At 49.2% G+C, this 19,272-nt stretch overlaps 1 protein-coding gene across 7 annotated transcripts in view; it reads right to left on the bottom strand.

The window, feature by feature from the left end:
- The window catches only part of CTBP2 (C-terminal binding protein 2), a 155,177-nt gene that overhangs the window by 90,062 nt on the left and 45,843 nt on the right, over positions 1 to 19,272 (bottom strand). For 6 of the 7 annotated variants that reach the window (XM_074338824.1, XM_019742174.2, XM_074338825.1 and 3 more), the window contains one exon: positions 17,925 to 18,028. The gene's annotated coding sequence lies outside the window, so the exon portion shown is untranslated. Of the gene's footprint in view, positions 1 to 17,924; positions 18,029 to 18,652; positions 18,734 to 19,272 lie in introns of all 7 variants that reach the window. The other variant, XM_019742176.2, reaches the window with a different exon arrangement.

Below are 19,272 nucleotides of genomic sequence, written 5' to 3'. Positions count from 1 at the left end.
CAAGCCCCGTCACGCAGCACTCATTTGGTCCTCGGGTACTTCCAGCTGGGCTCCACCTCTGCGTTTGCTCGGCTGGTGGGTCACCTGGGGCCAGGCAGCCTCATTAATGAGCTGGTCCCGGGGGCAGCTCCAATGCAGCAGCCCTTGACGATCACAACCCAAACCATGCTTGCTAGAGACACGTGACATCTGCTCGTGTGGGCAGGGGCAGGGGCAGGGAGAAGAGAAAGCAAAGCGGGATTTTCCTTTAAAAACAGAATTTGTGAAAAGCACTGAACAGAGGGACAGGATTTGGCTGCTGTGTTAGGGCAGACAGAATATGTATCATGAACCGAACGATACGCTTAAAGCATTATACGTGTGTGTGTACCCGTGATCACAGACACGGAGAAAATGTGGATGCCAGTGGTTGTCAACAAGACTGGGAGGAGAGAACATCACCACCACCAAAGAGGGCCAACTGGGAACGTGACCAGTAGGTCCAGGCGTGGGCCTACCCAGGTTACAAGCACCGAGCACTGAGTCCCTACAAGCCAACAGAATAGGTACTACTGCCCCTATTTTTAAGGAGGAAACTGAGGCACAAAGAGGCTCAGCCACTTCCCCAAGGTCGTACAGCTACCAGATGGCAGCTGGACACTCGTACACTCTTCTGCCAAAAAAAGGCCAAAACAAAGGCTCTAACTTACAAAACCCTAAAATATAGCAAGTACATAGACCCCAGTGAGTGACATAAAATGCTTGCACATGTGCCTTAAGACAATCAAAGGGAAATGCTGGACGGGCCTCCTAACTGGTAGTGATATCTACGCCATCTGTTGTATAACGTGGGGGTGCAAGGAGGGCAGGATTCTTTTGTGGTCAACCACCACTGACACCCTAAAATGTTCATACACTTATATATTCTAGGAAAAGCATGGAGGAAGAACACTGACGGAGTCTTGAGAGTTAGGGAGGTAAGACAATTAGCTTTGCCTTTATAAATCTTGCATTGATTTGCCCTCTCTTCAGTAAGCACACGATCCTTCTGGAAACATCAAGATGACCAGCAATATTTTCCCTATTAGCAACAAAAACCAACCCATATTCATTACAGAGCATTGGTGTAGGGGAATGGGAAGAAAACAAAAAACCACCTAAATTTGACCAACTAAAGATAACCACTATAAAATATTCCTCATCAGATTTTCCCCACGAGCCTTTGTAATTTATAAATGTACATTCAATGTTGAATCTTTCCACTTTTAAGATAAGCCTTCTACTTATTTCACACTGTGAAGGCATCATTTTAAAAAGAATTAGCTACTTTCGCACTATTGGATATTTGAGGTATTTGTCTTTTTGCCATCAAATAACACCATGAGGAAACATCTTTGATGTTTTTTTTTTTTTTGGGGGGGGGATTTCTAGATCAAAGGGCATGCATGCTCTTTTGGGAGGCCGACACTGGTGTCCATGTCTGAAGATTCTGAGTACTTCACTGTCACAATCTCTGACAGTATCTTCTTAACCTTCTTCCTAGACACCCATGCGCAGGGACATACACGTATACACACACATACACACACACACGACAAACTCTTGTCCCCCTGGGTTTAGTTCTAAACTTAGAGTAGAGCAGAGGTGGTGACAACCCCAGAGGCAGGTGTCCGGCTGCCGGATAAGTCCACACTGAACAGACCAGTTTCTTCCAGTAACACCAAGCGTCAAGTGTGGGCGCCAGCCTGTGCTGAGGAGCCAGGATGGTCAAAATGCTCACCTGGACACACTGGAGTGACAGTGAGATGGGCAGCAGGGCGCACCGGGCACACAGCCCACCTTCTGGAGAGGCGCAGCTGGCAGGGGGCCAGCACATGCTCCGAGTTTAAAGCAGCCACAGCCCAGACCAGACCACCAGGCGAGACGTGAATGGCACCCAGGGAACCATGCACTGCCCGTACCTGACACCCAAGGACACCTGGGCCCCAGCTGGTGGAGCTCACTCCCGCCTCAGTGTCCCTCCTGCCTTTTCCTCAGCTCCCTCGTCTGCAGCTGGAAAAGCCTACTCAAGTCGGAGCCATCACCCCACCACCCTTCTCAGCCAGCACCTGCGCACCTGATTGGGTGCAAAACACCCTAACATTTTGGGAAAACCAGCTTCACAGTGTCCTACGATCTGAGGGAGGGAATTGTCCGCAGGAACCCTGGGGCCCACAAGGAAAAGAGAAGACAGGCTCCATCACTCAAGTCCCCACCAAAAGGATGCCAGCCCTCTGCCTGTCCCTCACCTCTGGCTGCTCCGCAGAGCACTGTCCCACCACCCTGTGTCTCTGGGACAACCAGAGCAGCAGGCCCTACTTTAGGCAGATTTACCCACATAGAAAGCTAATTGGTTAAAATGATTGTGCGCTACACCTCCCACTCCTGACAGTTCAACGCAAAGGCAAGGCTGGAGGCGGAGAGCAGACCTGAGTACGTTCAGGCTCCCAGGCGGCCGCCCCCGCCCTTCTTCCAGACGCAGCTGGGTAGGAATGCACTGACCTAATATTACTGGACAGATAATTCCTCGCCTTGGGGAAAGGCTGGCAAAGCCCATAGCATCTGCCATTTCCAATCTGTGTTTTGAACGGCAAACGGGGGGCTGTGCCAGGCAGCTCGGGGGGCAGCAGGGAACGCGCTCCACACTCGGAGGGAAACTTTCAAATCCACCTACCACCTCAGTGCAGTCACCGCTCTGCAGTGGAAAACCCGGCGTCTGTTTCAAACTAAATCATCTCAAAGCCCTAACTGCAGAAAATAATTGAATTAAAGAGTTGCCATAACTCGTTCAAGTGAGATAACAGCCATCCAGTGAAAAGCAAAGACAGTGCCGTTAGAATCAGCCATTTTCTTGAGATAGCGAGGGGGAAAAGCAATAGAATGTGGTTCAAAGGACAGATGGGACTTTCCTAATTGTCCCCAGATTCCTAGCAGCAGGGGTGGTAACTAAATGGTTTCAATTAAAAGTTAAAGAAACAGGGAAAAGCAGGCGGTGAGTTATGCCTGGTGCCAATAAGGCTCCTTCGGTGGAGTCTGAGGGATGCTCTGTCACCGTTTCAGAAAGCCCAGTGTCCATGACACACGAGCAGTGAGCTACCCCAACATGTCGCCGTGACAAGGGGACAACTGTGTGCCTCTAATGGAGCCGAGGCCGAGGCCCTTGTCTGTGGGCCCGCCTCTGCCCACGGGCAACAGGGAGTGAGCACAGGCAAACACAGGTGGGGGTCACCCATCTCCGAGAAGGGCACACAACCCATCTGAGGCTTAGCACCAACATGACCAGGGTTGGTCAACGTGGTTCGAGTACAGTGACAACAGGCCCGGAGTAAACACAGGCCCCTTAAACCGGTGGATCTCAACGAGGGACACTTTACGCCTAAGGCACGTTTGGTGACGTCTGGAAACATTTCTGGCTGCCACACTGGGGCGGGGAGGGAGAGTCCCCTGTGGGAAGAGTCCCAGGGTGCTGGGGAACACCCTACGAGGCACAGGACAGCCCGGCAACAAGGAACTCTCTGGTCCAAACGGTCAATGGTGCTGAAGTTGACAAACTCCCTGAAAGGAATCGTAAACTGAAGGCTCTGAAGTTTCAAAGGAACGGGAATGCTAAGAAATAGCTGGGGTGGCTTAGGTGCAAGCTAACTGTTCACCGATATGGGACATACGTGGCATCACTGGTGTGGAGGCAGCTGATGAAAGGGACTGGAGACAAAAGAATGGAATCAACTAAGGGCCTCCCGTGTGCACAGCAGACCAAGACAAGCGTGAGCTCCCTGCCACACGAGAAGGGGCAGGTCACCAAGGTGTGTGGGGCCAGGTGACGTCATCCTGAGAGCTGATTCAAAGGAGATAATCTGACCCAGTGCCCAACCCACAGCCCAGTGCGGTGAAGCAGAAGCTAAGAACTCAGAGGCGTTTGGTGACTGGAGGATAAGAGCAGCCTAGATTCACGGTGGGTCTTTCAACAAACTCCAAATTCACGTTACATTTCCCATCTGTGCCACCGACTGCACCAACTGAGCAAAAGCTGGACACATACCTACAAACATATCTCAGAAAAAAATATCAAATCCCTAGATGTTAGATGGTTCCTAATTGACCAGGTAAAGAGAGGGATGGAGGGCCCCAGAAAGCCAAGTTCAACAAACAAGATCCTAAAAACCAATAACCAGCATCTTCCAGTCCACTCTCAGGACAGTCTCTTCGGAGCCCAATGATCACTAACTGGGGGAGGTGGGGCGCAGGGGTCCTTGCATCCCCTTGCAAATTAAAAGTCAGTCTTGCCAGGTCTTCACCTCCTCAGCCCTAACGGAGTCTTTCCTAGGAAGCCCCTTGAAGAGCAAACAAGGAGAATAAAGCACACAGTTGGGGGTCATTTCTTCTTCCCTCTATTAAAATATTGAGAGATTCCTTTTTTTTGTCCCCAATGTAAAATTAATCATTCAAACAATCCCCACAAAGTAAAATGTTTTCATATTTATCATAATAAAAAATAAAATAAAAAATTGGGAAGAAATAAGAAAATTTGAATATTCTTTAACTACACAGAACCACTGTTAACTTTTTGTTACTAAAGTTAATATTTCCTTATCTTTTTTCTGAGAGCAGGTTAAAGAGAAAGACTGAACTCAATTTTGAATCTGTTCTATTGGGGGGAGGGGGTGGGGAGCCCAACGCTATGAAAAGGGGAAAAGGAAAGAAAAACACAAAATAAAAATAATACGTGATGATGAAATTCCGGCATGATTTGAGACCAAAGCCTGACTAATCGACACTTATTTCCCAGCTCAAAAACAGGGACAACAGATCTACACAACCAAACACACAGCCAAATAAAAGCAAAGAAAAAAAGTTACTCGTCACTAGCACACAGGTTAAGTCATGTGATTGTTTATAAAGACACAGCTCTGAGGCCTGACAAATTTTCATATTAGATGCCTCACATACATTAAGGTATTAAAAAAAAGAAAATCACCTCTAACTCAGGTAAGAATTACAAAAGTCTACATAGCATGCAACATCTCCGAGAGACTTGTTTAGGGGAAATTAACAACTGGTTTAATAGGGGGTAAAGCCTGATATACAAAGAGTGCCCCAATTTCTTCAGAGAAATTAACATTTCAATCCTGTTTTTATCTAGAAGTCATTAAACTGTGCAGCATGAATTATTGGAACTGTAGGAGCAAATTAACTCTATTCATCAACTAAGTCCAAACACTTTAGAGTGCATCTGTAATGAAAAAATAGCTCTGCATTTCTCTCTCTTCTCATTAAAGTAAACCGGTTTTCCCTCTCAGTATATAAAACTGTCCTCTCTTCATATAATTTATATTACCGTAAGCCAGCTCACATTCTAAACTATTACATGCCTCCAATTAATTTTTGCAGCTTTTGCCTGAAAATTTAATGAGATAGTAGTGTATGAACCTGCCGACTCTAGATTATGTGTATGCCCCCAAGATCAATGTCGGCACAATAAAACAAGCTGATCCATACTTGATGAGAGTACGTGGTAAAGGGAATATGTAAGCCAGGTCCAGTCGTTTTCCTCTTTTAAATCCAATTATAAAATTTACTAGTCTGAAATTAAACTGCCCCTACTCATCAACCTGGGAAAGAAGGGGAAAGAAGCAGCACAGTCTGGTAATTATCCCCCAACTCCACTTCCACAAACATTTCAGCCAACAGTGACAAGAGATGACAGTCTAAGACCTCAGTTCTCTCCTGTGGGAGCTAAGAAAGCGGCGGCACCCAGTTGCGGAGGATGGGAGCCCAAGAATCCCTCACCCAGGCCAGATGCAGGCACCACAGGCACATGTGCCACAAGCGGGGTCCCTGCCCCATGTACATGAGTGCACCTGTGTGCAGCCTCCATGTGCGTGTGTAGGAGTGCTGTGTGTGTGTGTGAGCCTGCACTTGTGTATTAGAGTGCACGTGTGCGTGCATCTAAGCGTGCCTGGGTGAGCAGGTCCCATCAGACATACAATCAGGGGTGCTGGTAACTCACTGACAGGCCCTCTGCAGTGACTATCTTTGCCAAAGGGTCCAGGTGCAAACAAAAGGGAAGAGGCCACAATAACGCCAACGGCAGCAGCAGCCAATAACCACACGCACACACGAGGCACCCACCGAGACTGTCTCAGCCGTCAGTCGCTGGACGGCGTGAAGCCGGATGGGCAGCCGTGGGAACAGGCTGCAGGGCCTTGAGCAGATTACTCCAGAAGGCGTGGCCTATTCCTTACCTGGGCTGGTAATTCTGACACCTACACACACCATCACTGGTGACTGAGAACTAGTGATAACAGGAGAACACGCAGCCCTGAACAGAACGTCCAGCACATGGCTGGTCCTAGGGTTTCCGGGCGGGAATTCCCACCTGTTCTCAGAAAAATTTTTTTCACTTTCCTGTTCCCGAATCCCGAGAAAAGTTGGTTGGGAAATCGGGAAAATCGGCTCCTTGAACCCAGGTGGTTGGTAGTATCGGCCGTCACTTTGTGGAAACGATTCATCGTGAAGAACAGAAAACAGTTTGTATCTTGGGATTCGGGAACAAAAAAGCAAAAAAAATTCCTGAGAACAGGCGGGAATTCCCACCCGGAAACCCTAGCTGGCCCTTAACACATTACTTAGTTGGCGTCGTTGTGTTTCACAGCCTATAGAGGGCCATGCCCTGGAGAAAGAGAGGGCCAGCCTTCCAAAGATGGGAGGCAAGAACTCTCCCCCTCCTTCCTCTCCTGACTGGGCCCCCACCCCAGCCCCCACCCTCACGGTGCCAGTGAGCCAGCAGGGCAGCTGCGTCTGCTGAACAGAGAGACACAGATGGACACGCTGGGGTCTGAGCTGCCCTCCAGGTGTTGGTCCAGCCTGGGGGCCACCCTCACCCCCGCTGGGTCTGTGAGGAATGAGGCTCCAAACCCCACACAGGAAACTCAACCAGCTCACCTGTGAGCATTTACCCTGTCAGGAAGCCCGCTGCCTGTAAACAAACTTGGGATTCTCTAGTGAGAGACTAAGGAACATCCATCAAATCAACAGCTGATCAAGTACATTCACTATCAAACCTTTTAACACCCAACACCTAGACTGTTTGGGGAGCCGGTTATGGAGAAGAACACGCTGGGTGTGAATCAAACACAGACCCAGGTGCAAAACACAGACCCACCTCTGCTTTTGCCAAGTGCCAGGAAAAGGCAGTTAACCTTCATTATCCGTTAAAGTAACATGAATACATAAGGATACCCCACCCCCTACCTTGCAGGACCACATCACACACAGGGGACGGAATGGGACTGTGTGCCTAAGAGTGACCAGCACACCCACCTCAAGAGGTTTCCTTTTCAGGGCAAGTGCCATGTCGCTTTCCTTTCTGACTGCGATACAAGGGAAAGCCAGCTTGCAACACAAGCCCTCGGCTCACGGAAGGACCCTCCCCTCCCCCATCTCCATTTGCAGCATCTCTCACCAACTGCTGGGGAGACTCCCTGTCCAGGAGGCAGCATTTAAAGGGTACCACACCTTGTGCTCAATAGGAAGAGACAATGCCTTCTCGGGCTGAATGAACTACCGACAGGTTTGTATGAAAGGTAAGCTCTTAAAGTTGCCAAAACCACTGCCTATGGGAAGGCACAAAACTGCCCAGCTACCAGGATATGTGGCATCGACAAGAATGGCAGAAGGGTTCTGGGCAGCTCGGACCCAAGGTCACTTGCTCTGAACCCATCACTCCAGCCAGCCTGGTCTTAGGTGTGGGGCCCAGGACTAGGGCTGGCCATCCGGGGTCCCTCCCAGAACCAACACGACCCCAGCACTCTCTGGCCAGGGGCTCCCTCACAGGATTCTGCACGGCCTCAGGCCCAGTCCCTCGGCACCAGAAAAAGGCCCCCAAATTCTACACTGCCAAGCCCCGGGGAGGACACAGTATGTCTCAGCAAGGTCACATACAGACCGTGAAAGCCTTCTCATCTGTTGAAGAACGGAAGCCATTAGCTGTGTTACTGGCAAGCACAGATGTTGTCTATATCTAAAAATTCCCAAATAGATCAATTAGCATATTATAAGGAATTTACTTCCATTTTCCCTTGACAGATCATAAAAGCCAAAACACAAAGCTCAGTTTGAAACTGACAAGTGCATATAGCAGGAGATGCTCTATTAAATGGAGGCAACAGCAAAAGAAAATGGTATTTATAATGATTAGCCACCTAATTAATTCTAAGAACAGAATGTCAAAAGCTATAAATCCATTTCTTTGGTAACTGAAGCTCGACGTCAAACAAATCACTTACTTGTGTGCCGAGAAGGGAAGCCCTAACATGTCCCTGACGTTTGTACCCAGCGATATGGCTGTTCCATTTGTTTTCCACGTAAGGCACTGGGAATGTAGGTGGAAAAGCCACAGGAGGCTGGAACTCGGGAAATAAACAGACACACAGACACGCACGCGCACACACACACCCCAAATTAGTGGCAATAAATCCTAAAATTAAAATAGTTTAAATACCACAAATGTGTGTAAATATTGACAGAGATCTAGGATATGCGTTAATTCCCTCTTGTGGCCATCAACTCAGTTTAAAGGGAGAAATTCTCAACTTCTGCCTCTGGAGAAATCGGGATCCTTTCCTTTGTTTCTTCAACTTGCCTGTGGGAAGGGGGGGGCGGGAGGTTGGCGCCTGGGAAAAAATTCTGAGACAAAGGAACACCAGTATTATCCTCTGAAAGTTTGTGCGCTGTCCTTACTTGGATGTTTAGAAATGACCCCTTCGGGGACGAGGACGGACAGAATAAGAGCAAGAGTAACAGAAACCAAAGCTGATGTAAGAGACGCAGAGCTGTCCTTCCCACACTTCCTGAACTCTCTTCTTGGGCTGCAAATCAAAATCTGCATTTAAATAGAATGTGTTTAATGCAGAAAAGAGGAAGCCCTGGGGTCCAGAGGTATTGCCGTCACTATCTATGGGCACAACACTGCATTTTTAAATGATCCAGTATTTTGAAATTTACTGCATATATTACATACTCCAAATTGTCTTGTTATTACTACTGTTTTTACTGAATTCTCCTCTCCTAATAGGTGTGTTTCTTTTATGGCCAGGACTGTTAATAAAAGTAATGTGATATTACATCAGGCCATCAATCGAATCTTGAGGAAAGATTATACCAATCTAAGGCTCTCATAAGCCCCAGGCTCTGATAATTCCAGCCGTTATTCAGTGTGAAATGCAAACAATCTGAATTCATTAACATGAGTTCTTACAAATCTGCATTTTTAGATTTTGCCGTAAAATGCAGGAGTCCAAACCTGGTGACCTGAATCTAACAGCCTTTCATGTGAAGTGGCCGAGCTAACGGGCCTCGCTCAGTGAAACTCTCAGGAGAAAGCCTGTGTGCTGGGCCTCTCCACAGCTGACCCGGTCACTGCCGGCCTCACTCCCCTGGTCACATTTAATGTCTGGGCAAACTGCAGAGACTCTGAGCCACCGACAGGAGAGTGGGGACTCGCTCCCACAGAAGGACTCACGTTATTCAACAGGTGTCCAGGTAGCCAGCCAGTCACACCTGGGGGCAGTCCCCTGACCCCAGGACCTGGCCCCTGCTGTAGCTCGAATCACCTTGCTCTCACCAAACCAGATGTACGACACGTGGGAAAGGCTTCAGGGAACCCCAAGCCCTCATCCCTCGATGAAGAAACATTACCAGGTTGGTGGGAAAGGGGGATACGTCCCACTTCCAAAGTCCCAGGAGGAAAACCGGATGGCACTGTCTGTCATGAGCAAGGTAAGTCATCTTTCATCTGAATGTCCCTATAACCCAGACGCCAGGTACCTCCTTAGAAACACATTCTGTACTCCTCCAGCCGTGGAGAGGTCACCGGGACCACCCCTACCTGCAGCTAAACGCATGGCTATCTCATTTACTGCTGCTGCTCACACTGATGCTGACAGAAGCCGCTAAGTAAGGTCCTCAGTACGTCCGTACAGTGGACAGGGTACTTGCTCAGCCCTCCTCATGACGGCTCCATGGAACCCGCACAACTCTTGACATTAAGCACTGCTGTCCACCCCCATTTGACAGAGGGAACCTGAGGCACTCAGTGCACAGGGGTTTAGTCTGCCCAAGGTCAATGCCATCAGAGGTGGCCAAAGTCATTCTGCAAGCATTTCTGGCCCTGCCACAGGACCCCTCTCTCCTACCCATCACCAAGGCCACGGCCAAGTTTTTACCTCTGCACCTGGGATCTTTACCATCCTCGTGCAAACACGAGGAAAATGTGCCAAAGCCATCGGGCTGCTGGAGGGAGCGACTGTTACGATGTGATTCCTGACCACGGAGATGGGCTGCTTCCCGGCCAAGGCTCACACCGCATAATCTGCTGTTTAAACACGCACGCTCAAGGCTTTCCGGCTTTAAACAGGCCTCAGCGGTGCTGCCATTAAAGCCCATGGGAGATCAGAGTACAAATCAATATGAATCCGCCTTTCCTAGAGGAAGTTATAGCCCTGCTTCGCGGTTTAGAGGTCATCTTCTGCTGTAATTAGGAAGCGGCAGTGAGTTTCAATTGAATTATGAAAAGCCAGGAGTACTGTATGCTCAAAGTTAAGGTTTTTAACAAATGTGGGACTGGGGCCATCGGTTGATTACACATACAGGAAATACCAGCTTCCAAATCTCCAAAGGCAGGCGAGGAGGTGGCCACCATGCTGGGCCCACGAAGGAATCTGATACACAGGCCACCTGCCCTGCAGTCCCAAGGGACCCTCGGAGCCCACCTGCCTTCCTCATAATCCCAGCTCAGGTACAATCAAGGCAGCTGAACCATAGCACCCCCACCCACAAGGCTGCCCCAAGCCCGGGACCCTCAGTGCACAGGAGTGTACAGCTGGGTCTCCAAGCAACAGAGAATTCAAACCCCCCACCCTGCCTGCAGGTAGGGTACACGGGGGCTTGCCTTTGCTTTCGTGTGGTGGAAAGCTCAGGAACACGCTTTATTATCTCAGAACACGTACACCTCCCCCAACAGGTAGTGCAACATGCTGGCTTGCCTTTGTCTGCAGCGAAGGCACAGCCATACCCACCAGACAGACGGTGGGACGACCGGACCCAGCTGTCCCAAACCGCCCTGGTCCCACTGCAGCCCGGAATTCATTCATTCCAAAAGAGTCCTGTGGCTTCTGTAATGTACAGACCATGTACAGAAAATCAAGGCGACAAAGTGGACAACAGACAGGGCCTCTGTCTCAGGGAACGTATGGAAATCAGTCTAGAAGGTTCTATGTTAATAGAGCACTGCTCCTTAACCCAAGTCTGCCTACAACAAACACCTTTATCTAATTTCACCAGATAGAGTCAGAAGGCAAACATCCTGGGTTTCCGGGCTATTAATGACCATGGGCTCACGCCAGCCCCTGGGCCACCCTCCTGACTCCAGGAACACGTGCAAGGACTCACACGTGTGACAGGGGTGATGGGCTCCCAGCAAGGCCAATCCCAGTCGATTATCGATATTGAGAGATGCAGAGACCAAGGGCACCTTGAGTCTAGATTCCCAGGACACAGAACCTGCCCTTCCATGGTGCTTCCCGCATTACTTTCCAGTCCCCAAGGTCCTGAATTGCGGAAGCAGGTACCTATCTTCAGTCTGCAGGAGGGGTGGGATGACAGCCGCAGTGACCGGCTGAACCGAGGGGCATTCCAGTAGACCTGCCTGGCCCAGAGGAGCCCCACACTCCCCCTGGAAAGGGGCAAGGCCTGTTCTGGGGCTCTGGTAACCTCCAGCTGACAGCCTCCCGCTGCGACCAGAGAGACCAGGGAAACCAATCACCCCGTCCTGCTTCAGCAGAATTTCTCAAGGAGATGCAGGACTCACCCTGCCAGGCCATCCAAGGGTTCCTTTGAGTTAAACAATGTATAGCTGAACAGAAGAGGGAGGCAACCACAGTAAAGGTGTCAAGTTACAGGGCACAGAAACCAGGTATTTTTACATGTTTTCTGCAAATCTCCTATATTAAACGGCAGCGCAATACTGTCTGATGAATCAAGGCCCACTCCAAAGGGATCCGACAGGAGGAAAGCTCATGGGACACCTGATCTCATCAGCCTGGAGAAAGATGGGAATGGGGTCCGTCCTCTTTAGGAGCCATTGTTGTCAGTTTGTACACATTTATGCAGAAATGGAAATTAAACACCGTAATCGGATGCTCAGAAGAGCTGTTCTATAGTTTGGGTTTTTTATCCCCGCACATTAACTTTTTTCCCCCCCAATATTCTATCTTTTGGCCATATATAATTAACTGTAACAGCTTCTGCAACCCACCCCACAGGTTGTTGCTGTTTCTTTTAAATAGTATACTGCTGAGAAATTGATTTGTTTGCTCCCTGCCTAAAGAAACCACATTATGAAATATGTATAAATGTCACTGTTCGGGCTGCTTCTTAGGATAAGTACAGAAAAATGTTCCACTTTACCTCCTTGCACTGGAGTCCACTCATGGCAGACATTCTCATGCATTACCCGTGGGCCCACACACAAAGACCGATGAATTACGCAGCATTTTCTTTTAAAACCTATTTATCCTTAACCGGTACAAGTCTCGGGGAATCATCTTAATTGCTACCTGGAAAGAATGAATTGCTAATGCATTCAGTTAACCAAGAAGACTATTTTTAACAGTACGGGGCCAGGTGGGAGTTGCCAAGTTTGCCAAAAATAAACGGGTCAATCAATCAATAAATAAAGCAAATGTATTCAGTGGCTGTTGGACGCCAGGGAAGGAGGAAGCCACCGTTAACAGGCCTGGGGGACAGAGTTCCACCAGGGACAACTGAATTCTCAGCCATTTCCTAAAAGCCTTACTTTAGAAACGCCATTAAGTCAGGATCCAGAAATTAGAGATGAAAAACTCTGAACGTACCCAAGTTTTCAGTGTCACGTGGGCTATTTCTTAAGCTGTGAAGTATTTCTAGAACATCTGTAGCTGAGGAAGTTGCTGCTAAATTGAAAGTAATGCCAGATGACCCCTGAACCTGGGGAGGTAGTGGTGTGCCCCTCCATACAAAACCAGATGGAAGTACAACAGAAACTGTCTAAAACTAAGACCATGTTAAAAAGAAATGTTACTGGTCTGATGTATTTGAGGAGTAGTATTAACAGGGAGGGTGGTAACACATAACTATGAAACAAAACTATTTACACACACACACAAATAACCTTTCCTCTCTTGTCAATCACATCCAGAACACCTGATTTGACACCCGACACTTTCATACGACCAAGTTCACTCCCCTCCCCACTCACATCCACACATCCATCCTCACTCTGAAACTTACAGCAAACCTAAAACAGCCTTTCCTTCGGTGAGTGTGGCCATCGCCTCCATCCACTCTTCCCCACTCTTCCTCCCTTTAAAACACACGTGCGCCAAGTCTCAGGGAAAAGATAATGATCAGTCCATTGACATCTGCCTCTGGTTGTCCCCGTTACCTGGGCTGCCATTCCTTTGTCTGCTGGGGACAGCAGGGGCGGGGCAGGAATGCCTGTGTCTGGGGCTTGTTCAGGTTCCCACCATGGCTGGCCTTAGAGGGGCTTTGTCTGCTACCTGTGGGTCCTGAACACAGGCCACACCCCTGGGGGGCAGCAGCCTGCACTTTGCACAGACCAAGTGCTTGGGGCGGGGACGGACTGGTCATACACGTGAGAACGTGAACTTCCAGGGAACCGTGGAACCCAGGACTCATCACCGACTCCAAAAGGATCCTGCAACACTGGCAAAGCAAGTGGCACCACTGCAGTGTTTCAGCAGGGGACAAAGGGCAGCCAGAGTCTGGCGTACACGGTCAGTGTCTGGGCCCCAGGTCTACCTGCAAGCCCCAGGTGCTGGCAAATGGATCCGAGCGTCAAGTACTTCACTAATAAAATGGAGACCTCAGCCAAAGGTCATTAAGGATCTCGGAAGAAAGGTGGCCCTCGCACCTGTGCCAGCATCACACCTCGATGGAGTGCTCAGTAACGACACACCTCCCACCTCACCAGGGAAAGAGGCCCCCGGACCACAGTTCTTCCCAAGAAGGGGCCTCCAGCAGAGCACAACTCAGCAGAGAGCCACCTGGCCAGGAGTCAGAGGAAGTTCAGGCGGGCTCGCTTACTCCAGACACACGGAGGACAGAGCGAAAATGAAGAGCCCCTGTTTCGCTCTGCGCCTCCCTGGCTGGTAAATCGACTCTGATTAGAACCAGCAGTTGTGAGGGGCTGGGGGCTCCACCCGTGTGACCAGGACAGTCGATTTCCCTGGTCCCAGCCAGGACTGAGATTCTCAGGAGGAGAGGACAAGCGCTGAATCAACACCTCCCAGAGAACGGCTACCACGTTGAGTTGGGAGCTGCGGCTCAGGAATAAGATGCAAATAAGAACCAAGAACCCAGAGCTCCAGCTGGGCCCCTCCTCCCTGCTGCACAGAGAACTGGCTGAAGCTCCAGCAGCATCCTCCCACCTCCGCCTCCTGGCTGTTTCTCATCTAGAGAGCTCCCCCGGAGATGAAAGGCCCCGCGGATGTGCCTCGGGTTTGTGGTTTTCAACGTTGGCAGTCAAGCCACTGGCCTAAGAACTGGAGCAGGATCACACATCCCTTGTGTAGACCAGATGGAGAGCTGGACGGCGACGACCGGTGAAGGCCGTGAGCTCAGGAGGACCCTCGGAGGCCACAGGTAGGACCAGCGTGACCACACCCACCGAGCCCACTGAGACTCAAGTCAGCCGCCCATGGTGTGGCTGTTTGTTTCTGAAGCACCATCTTCTCTCTTTTGTTCTTCGGGAAAGACATCTGTCCTGGCAGAAGCAGAGCAGCGGCCCTCCTGACAAGGCAGAAGCCCTCACGGGACCCTGGGGCCCGCGAAAGCCCCACTTCAGATGGCCCACAGCCTGGTCCCCCGTGGCAGACAGCGGCAAAGCCCTCCCCACCACCAAGCGCCCCATCAGCACCTTCGGGACCTCAGAGCGCCTCTGCCTGGGCCTTGTGAGGCGGGTCATGCTTCTACATCATTATGGTGACCTGTCAAAACAGCGCAGTGCAAGAGCTTCTCTGGGTACAGGCGGCCGGCTACACTGTCAGGTCTGTGCCAAACCACAGCCACCACTAACCCAACATCATCTTACAGAATAAAAGCGAAGGGCTCTGGTTTCCACTTCCACTTACTTGTAGGCATTTAACAAAAAGCACTTATTTTTCCCTGACACTTTTGTTAAAATTACAAGGTAACTGGGTGCTGTCATACATGTTAATGCTTATTAACGAAACGGTACAAGACAGACAATGAGCCACCTGAAGCCACGGAGAACTAACTCTGGTTTCAGAAGTCAGCACCGCGGGGCGCATATTGGGCTTTCATTTGATAACAAGTAACACACAGAATGGACAGTCAAAGCAGAACAAAATGCAGCGGACCTCAGTGTGGCGGGTCATTATTCATTAGTAATGACAAAGTGAGCCTCTTTGGGGAGAGAGCGCTGAAATGCTTGAAGTTATTTAAAAAAAAAAAAAAGCCACGATCCAAACTATCAAGTCTAGAATAATAGGTGTACAATGCTATTAAATGAGGACATACTCAAAATTCCTAAGAGAACAGAAATGAAACATAAATGGTTCTAGCACTTCCCAGGGTTGCCATTCTGAGGCGGAGACTTTTCACAAGTTTCGTGTTTTTCATCCACTTCCTTCTCCTCTGCCCACACGAACAGAGACTGACCTGTCTAGACTGGAGACCTCAGTGGGTCGAAGTCCACGCGGGATCCTTCCTCGGGCTGCGAGCCAAGATGCCCCTCTTGCACGGCTATGTATCAACTGCAGATGGGGCTGAGAGGGCAGCCGCACAAAAAAGGGGGTACAACGTACTGGGCAGAGTGACGAGCCATGGCGAAGAGGTCCAAGACTTCCGACGTGCTTTCTGGGGGCATGTGACTGTCTGCAGCAGTGATCAGGGGTGAAAGTTAACCCACTGTCAGGGTGCTGGGGGGCAGCCAGGCCAACAGGGCCACAGTCAACATGGGTAGGGACCCCAGGAGCACCCCGGGCACAGTGGCCACGCGCCAATTAGCGCCAACCCCCAGTGCCGTCCTGATCCTCTGCCAGAGTGCTATCAAAACCACGACCCCAAAGTCTGCCAAGAACACAGACGTGCCGGGAACCACCACACAAGGCCAGATTTATCAGGAGCTGTGCTGCCATTTCATTCTGCGGCCGGATGCATCTACGCAATGTTAGCGTTCCTTCTTCCAAGGTCGAGACCACGGTGAAACAGGACCGCGCAGGGGTCCGGCTATGAGGGTAAGTCAAATGAACAGCACTGCTCCGCAACCACTGCTGATATGGAGAAAGTCCATTTCACGCCTAGTGTAGGAATTTCTATATTCTCATCTTCTCTAACCCGTGGTGTCTATAAAGGATACCAGGCGCCGCTCTCATTTTGGCGCTCCAGGCGGATGCCCAGCACGTGAACCTCCAGCACCTTTCTGTGAAGGACTCAGGCATCGGGCACGGCCAGTGCTCGGACACGGAACTGGACGTCTGTGGGCCCACGGGTGTGCAGTGGGATTTCTATCACGACTGAAAACTTCAGCCCCCGCACCCAAAACTGGAACTAACACCCCACCAACCACAGACGCCCGATGACTCTGTACAACAGTGTCTCTGCCTGAGAACTTCTACATCAAGTTCCACCCGAAACGCAGGGATTTCTGACACCATCCCAGGCTGATGACTCCATTCACAAATGAGGCCTCAACATGGCTACAAGAGGAGATGGCTAGTGCCCGGGTGGCTACATTGGCGTCCCCAGCTGACTCGACTGACTCCATGGGAAAGTGGAGGGAGACACACAGTGAGACCGCTACCTGGAGCCACGACCCACTCGGCTGGTTGGCTTCAGGCTGAGGTTCGGCTGGGCCGCCCACTGGTGCTTCAGCCTCTGAACACACCCGACCTAAGGCCACAGTGGTGAACTTGACCTTTCCTCAAACCAGAGGCTCGGGTCTAGTCAACCCTTCAGGAAACGAGTGCAGGGGTTTGACAGAAAACACGCTGAGAAAATTTGCTCCCGTGCTCTTTTTTCTTGCTTTAAAATGATGTTGTTAGCTCAAGGAGAAAACATTTTTTTTTTTTTTTTTTAAAGCAGGATAAAAATCAATCACTTCTAAAAAGTTGCCACTTGGAGACGTTGAGTAAGATCCAGGTTCTGTGAAAAATAGCTACAGGCATGTTGAAACTAAACTCGGGACCCCCAAGCCTTGCTCCGGTGGAGGGCTGAACCGTACCGATCGATCTTTTCTCAACCACACTTCAAATGAGTGTAGACAGAACCGAATGCTCTCCTCAGCACACACCACACTCCCAATCAACTCCACCAGAAAAAATCATTACATGTTCAAGACATCCTAGAGGTTGGTAACTCTAAAAATCTAAGCTCATTAAAGACGAGCCATCATCAGCAAGCCGCTCTCTTTCTGAAGGCATCCATCACCCACGCTGGTCAAGCGACTTGGGGGCAACATGAGACTATTTCCCTAACTCATTTTTATTCTTTGTAATTAATATGTCGAGAGTCCCACCATGACTTCCAGTCTGACTTGAGTTCCTAGCAGTATAATTTCCGCTGACTTATCTTTATAGCAGCAGCAACAATCACGTTACACTGAACTATATTGCTTCAGAGTTAATTACATGTATTTTGCTTTTGATAAATGAAAATACCAGATGCAGTTAATTGAAAGACAATCAATATGATCCTGCTATTAGACGTCCCAGTGAAACATCCCGAGGCTGCCGGCGAGCCACAGTCATTAACTAATTGAAAACACATTCCAAACGGGATTTTAGAAAACCTGAACTTTTACCTGGCGATATTTTACAGTAACTCACCAATATAAATCTGTCCACAAACTCTATAGGTCACACGATGGGTTGTCCGTCTTTTGAAGGGAATTCAGCTTCATTGGTTCAAAACCATTTACGGCGATGAAACCCTGAAAGCAAAATGAATTGGGTCAGTGAGGCTACTAAAGCAGTGATTTTGCTGTTGTTGTTGTTGTTTATATCTAGCCATCCTTTAATTGCATTTTTCCAATGCCTTCGACTCTAAGCTACCAGAGGTTATTAAATGGTTTCATTAAAAATACTATTTGTCTTGCTTTAGTCACACACCAGATCAAATTAAACAGCAGAGCCGCAGAACAAATGAACCCTTTCCATCTATTTTGACACAAAGCCAAGTGTGCAAAACCAGAAGGTGCTATCGTGTCATCACCGTGAAAATGTCCTTTAGCTTTCTTTACATCTTCAAGTAGCCAGCCAGGGCTCAAAACAATCAATACCTCCAAGCAAAAAGTATCACCAACTCTCTGAGAAACATGGAATTATAAAGTGCAATCCATAAGTCCATGGTTTATAAGTGCTATTAGCATAAATGCTGACAACTGTTAATCCACTGTAACTCTGATTAACGGTTGCAGTTGTCCATTAATAGAAGGCATTTTAACTTACTACTGAAATTGATTACTCAGTTAAGAATTCAATCCTAATGTTCAATAAAATTGCACTTTCTTAGCAAATGCGATATGAAAAGAGGTGATGCATTAAACGGCACTCACATTTATTTTCCTATACATGGAGTGAAAAGCAAATACATGGTGTCATCCGCGTTATCTGAGCCACTTCCTGCACACGCGGCCCTGTAAGGGGACAGAGGAGGAAGTGACTCCGCCTGTGGCTGACACAGCAGGCCAACACCTGGGCAGCAGGCACGTCCAAGGGTCTTTTCTGTGGCTTTCCCATAAGAACAGATGGAATTTCAACAATGGAGTTGCCATGCAACTGCAGTGTCGTGTTTGGAGGTAGCCTTTCTCCAGTCCCGTGAGAAAGGAGAGGTACGGTTCATGGAAATGAACGGATGCAGCCAACACTGACTATTTCCAAGCCTGCCTTACAACCAATCAGGGTTCAAACGGTTGATTATTATTCTTTAAATGTATGAGATTACTGTAACCAGCTTCTCAGCTACACTCTACTTTTCATACCATGCAAATCTTAGGAAGCTAGTTTCTTAACAGTTTCTCCTCTTTTAGAACAGTGTAATCTCTTGGGCTCCAACCCTGTGACATATCCTGCGGGATTATGTACCGAGTCCGAAAGGAAGCACTGAACCTCCCACTCCCCACCCACCTGTGCTCTTCTCTATGGAACAAGGAAGCGGAGTGTCCAGCGCTGACAC

This window comes from Rhinolophus sinicus, linkage group LG07 (assembly GCF_036562045.2).
Source record: "Rhinolophus sinicus isolate RSC01 linkage group LG07, ASM3656204v1, whole genome shotgun sequence".
In the NCBI taxonomy this organism is placed as follows: Eukaryota; Metazoa; Chordata; class Mammalia; order Chiroptera; family Rhinolophidae; genus Rhinolophus; species Rhinolophus sinicus.
Note: the sequence above shows the minus strand (reverse complement) of the source record. Positions and strands in the feature narration are given on the sequence as shown.